At 46.4% G+C, this 4,863-nt stretch overlaps 1 long non-coding RNA gene across 2 annotated transcripts in view; it reads left to right on the top strand.

Moving 5' to 3' along the window:
- Positions 1-852: 852 nt before the first annotated feature.
- Positions 853-4,863, top strand: part of LOC116089284 — a 6,022-nt gene continuing 2,011 nt past the window's right edge. Inside the window, exons 1-3 of one of the 2 annotated variants that reach the window (XR_004118262.1) lie at positions 853-962; positions 1,862-2,328; positions 3,617-4,011. This is a non-coding gene — a long non-coding RNA (uncharacterized LOC116089284). Of the gene's footprint in view, positions 963-1,861; positions 2,329-3,616; positions 4,012-4,863 lie in introns of those variants that run through there. The other variant, XR_004118263.1, reaches the window with a different exon arrangement.

Raw genomic sequence — 4,863 nt, 5'->3', positions numbered from 1 at the left:
TTTTGGAGATCTGGATTTACAAAATGAAACTGATTCTCCATCTGCCTCAGGGACCAACGCTTTAGTTAATTTAATTTTCTGGATACATAAAGCTAATCCAGAGTTTTGTCTCAGCTCCTTAAAATTCTTGGTTCAGTGTGAAGGCTGGAAATGTGGATCCCCTTTCTGAGAAACAATGTGTGGGTAACCCTGACATGTGAACTTTGTTAGGCTGAACAGACGGATTGAAGGTTTTGTGCAATAGGGAGTCTTTTACGGTGGCCCATAATGGACTCCTTAAACTGCCTTTTACACTAAAGTTGGTGCTGGTTTCTTGTATAAAATGGTCTATTCCTCTGTCTACTGCAGGTTTGTCACCTGCCCCACAGAGCCTGAGAACTGGATGTTGGGGAATAGACAAAAGATATCAATTTCTCCCAAGAGCTGGAATCATTGATGTGTTTACAAAAAGATAAAGAGAGAAAGGAATATGTTCTATGGAGGTGTGGTGAGGTATGGGGGAAGGGGATATCTCTGAGAGCCCATACCAAGGCATCCCTTTCCCGAGGGACCAGCCACACGATGGTATATATAGTACAGAGTAGAGTTTATTCAGGGCATTGGGAGGGGAGTTAAGAGGGTAGTAGAGGCAGAGAAAGGCAGAGAGAGAGAAGTAGAAGAGGCCGGCCATGAGCATGTGTGCGTGTGGGGTGGGGGGCAGAATATGAGAGAGGGGGAAGGGAAGCAGAGAAACAAGAGACCACAAGAACAAGAGAGGGAGGAGGGGCAAGCAGCCCCTTTTATAGTGGGTCAGGCCTACCTGGCTGTTGCCAGGTAACTATGGGTGGAGTTTAGATGGAATGCTAACAATTATGACACTTGAACTTAGGATCTGGGATTGGCCAAGATGGAAATAAGTGGCAGGTTCTACAAAATTGCATCAGTGCAACAGGTCTCACATGGAGGTTTATTAAAAGAAAGAGGTACAGACATGCCTGGAGGAGGGGGGTAAAGGTGGAGCCATATGGCACGTGCAGGAGGACACGTGACAGGGGCAACAATGGAAATGTGTTGCCTCTGGGCAGCTAGTGATGATTTGTTCCTCAGGGGCTGTCTAGGAAGGTGCCTGATTGCCAACATTGTTGCAGGCCCTTTTTGGGCTGGCCGGGGAGGTGCCTGATTTCTAACAGGCCACTTCTAATGTCAGTTTACATATACTTATTTATATTTTTTTACTCTTTGTGTAAGTATTAGGGATTGAACCTGGGGCGCAGAGAATTTGAGGCGAGAGCTTTATTGCTAAGCTATATCCCCACCTCTGTCCTACTTAAGTTTCCTATTGTTATATCCAAACACAGCGCAAGGAGGAAAAGGTTTCTTTCCGCTTATAGCTTGTAGTTCATCATTCAGGGAAATCGGGGCAGAAAATCATAACAGAAACCTGGAGGGAGACGCTGATGCAAAGGTCACAGAAGAATTCTACTTCCTTCCTTCCTTCCTACTTATATCAGCCTGCTTATATTATTACCCCAGTCACCTGCCCAGGGCTGGGACTGTCCACAATGAGCTGGGCTCTCCCCCCCCCAAAAAAAAAATTACAGGCTTGGCAACAGGCCAGTGTGTTGGAGGCATTTTCTCAGTGGCTCTTCCTTCTTCTAAAATGACTCTAGCTTGGGTCAAGTTGACAAAAGTAGCCATCACATCCCCTTCTCCCCTTTTTAAATCTTAAGACCGGTCTCCAGAGGCTGTCCAGGTTGGCCTTGAACTTGCCCTGTAACTGGGCTGGTTTTGAGCTTTTGGTCTTCCGATATCAGTTTCTCAAACTGCTGGGGTGATAGGCCTGTACTGCCAAGCTGGCTGGCAGCCACATTCTGTATTCCAGATTAGATGGTGGAACCTCCAGGAGAAGCCTGTCTGTGAAAGGGGTTTCAAGGAAGAAGAATTCAAAATGGAGGTGCTTTGGTTCAATTAAGCAGGTGTCAGGAGGCCATCAGACACACCTACCCAGAAGACAGCTCTCATCGGAAGCACCTCTGACAGCCCCCCATCCTAACCCCGCCTCCCACTAGCTCCCACCCACCAAGTGAGCCAGAGGCTAAGCCACCCCCAAACCCTTCTTAACAGCTTAACTTCAAACCCCTGACTAATGGATGATGTCATAGCCAACCCCCTCGAGGTTCAAAGCTAAACCCAGAGACTCCCTTTCAAGGCTACGGGTCAAGTCTAAGAAGACATACTCGCCTAGACCTCTGTCCTAAAGCTTCTCGCCTCTCCTTCATCTGAAAGAGCTCCCCCCTCCTCCCGTCTTATATTCAAGCCATCCGCTTGATTGGTTGCATGTGATAAGAGGTACTGAGTTGATTTGATTTGATTTTGATTTTTTTATTTTAGTTTTCGTCTATAGATGCTCACAGTGGCTCTGTGCTGATTTTCGATGATCAACCCCGCCCTCCTTATGATTTATTTCATTTTTGTATTTTGTTTCCTCCAGAGCCTCAGGCTAGCCTGAGGGTTTGACTGAACAGAGCGACAGCGGTTTTTTTTGGATCATAAGAACTCAGTACAGCATTCCCTCTGTGCCTTCTGCCCAGCTTCATGTGCAGAGTTAAGAGGATAAAGTGAAGACATGTTTGAGAAATCAATTTACAGTCACAAGTTCTCAGAGCAGATATGGGTGACATATGGCTCACTCTCTTGCTCAGGCTGCCTTCCCTCACAAAAATACTGATGTGGTTAGTCATGCAACCCTTAGCACATAAATCACTGTCTTACTTAGGGTTCTGTTGCTGTGAGCAGACACCATGACCAAGGCCACTCTTATAAAGGAAACATTTCATTGGGGCTGGCTTACAGTTTCAGTGGTTCAGTCTGTTATCATCATGGTGGGAAGCATGGTGGCGGCCAGGCATACGTGGTGCCAGAGGAGCCAAGAGCTCTACATCTTGACAACAGAAGGAGACTGTGTCACACTGGCCAGATACGAACTTATAAGACCTCAGAGCCCACCCCCAGTGACACACTTCCTCCCACATGGCCACACTTATTCCAATAAGGCCATGCCTCCTAATGGTGCCACTTCCTATGGGTCAAACATTCAAACACATGAGTCTGTGGGAGTCATGCCTATTCAAATGACCACATTTTATTTATGCTCAGAGGGATAGGTAACAAAGTAAAAACATAGCTATTAAGTTTCATATCTTTCCTTTATTTCTTTATTTTTATTTTGAGACAGAGTCTCACTAGGTAGCCCTGGCTAACATGGAACTTACTATATAGACCAGGCTGGCCTTAAATTCTGAGAAATCCACCTACCTCTGCCTCTCTAAGTGCTGAGATTAAAGTCATGTGTCAGCACACCCAGATATTAAATTTCCTTAGGATACATTATGGGTAAGTGTGTGGTGTGTGCAACTGTGCACATATATCTAAATATCTGGGGTCACACAAACATTCTTACGTGGAGAAGCAGTTGGGAAGTCTGATTAAGACAGCCCTGAGTTGGGCAGCTTAAGTCACATGATCACTGCACATCCCAGCAGCTCTGGCAAGTCTTGAACCAGAAATAACTTACCCCAGGACGCACATTCAGTCCCAGTGTGCTCTCTGGAACTCACAAGCTCCTCCTTTCATTTAGAGTTCAGTACCGCCCCAGAGGGCAGGCAGCCATGTCCGGACAGCACAAGAAACAGAGCCAGCAACTAAGGAAGTTGCTGTAGAGGTCTCAAGGTCACTCTTGACACCCTCCTTCAGGGCCAGCGGCCTTCTTGTGGCCTGGAAGAAGAGATAGACATGCCTGGGTGTCAGCATGCTTAGGAAGTCTGCACAAGTGGATTTCAACCATGACAGAGTAGCAAAGAAGCCTGGACTATAGATGGAGGCTACGCTGGGCCTGGAGGACATTTGCTGTACACAAATAAGCCCACAGCATCAATGATGGCACTGTTACCATCAATAAAGCAGTCAGAGGTGGCTCCCATCAGCCTTTCCCCCTCACCTGAATGGTGGCTGCCCTGCCACAATGAACCATGACTGGGGTCTCTCCTTCCTTGTTAATTCGTGCTATTGTGTAAAGACAGCCTGCCTCTTTGTCGTCATCTTTCTAAGGGCTTATTTTGGATTTGTACATGCATTCAAATTGTCCCACATTTAGCCATCGGGGATCCCTACCTGCCAATCATTTTTGCATGCCTCCAAGCCATCTTTAGGCACATCCTTATTCTGAGACAGGAAGATACTTCAAGCTGACTTTGTCACATCTTTCATGGTGGTCTGGATTGGTCATGTCTCTTTTGGCAGAGGTTAGTATTTTGAACTCAAACTCTGGATGCCTGGTGTGCTCATCGATGTCCGGTGTGAATCATGCATCTATCTGGTGAAACCTTTACATCCCGTCTAGTATCTGTAGGCTCTTCTTCACATCCCCACACGCCTTCTTAGTTCACGTCTCCTCTGTCATTCTGACATTTCCCAATACCTATAGATATATGCAGTCACCCACTCTTACAACATGCCAATAGTTGTGAAAGGACCACCCTACCAATGCTGAAAACAAAGACATCAAGCTGAGACTCAGCATTTCTTAGCAGTTCCCTTGTCCTAAGATGTATCTCTCTGGGAGGACTGCAGAGGAAACCTCAAAAGGCCTTTGGATTGCTGTGTACCTGTGGGGTGATATCAACATGATAGATAGCTACCTCTCCCTACCCCACCTGCTTCTGATCAAAAGGGCAGTGGTAGTGCAGGCCTTTAATCCTGGCAAATCGATTTCTGAGTTCGAGGCCCGCCTATTATACATACAGACCGAATTTCAGGACAGTCAAGACTATGTAGAAAAACCCTGTCTGGAAAAACCAAAACAGACACATACACACACACACACAC

The sequence above is a fragment of the Mastomys coucha genome, unplaced genomic scaffold (assembly GCF_008632895.1).
Source record: "Mastomys coucha isolate ucsf_1 unplaced genomic scaffold, UCSF_Mcou_1 pScaffold14, whole genome shotgun sequence".
Classification (NCBI taxonomy): Eukaryota; Metazoa; Chordata; class Mammalia; order Rodentia; family Muridae; genus Mastomys; species Mastomys coucha.
This window is presented reverse-complemented; position numbering and strand designations above follow the sequence as displayed.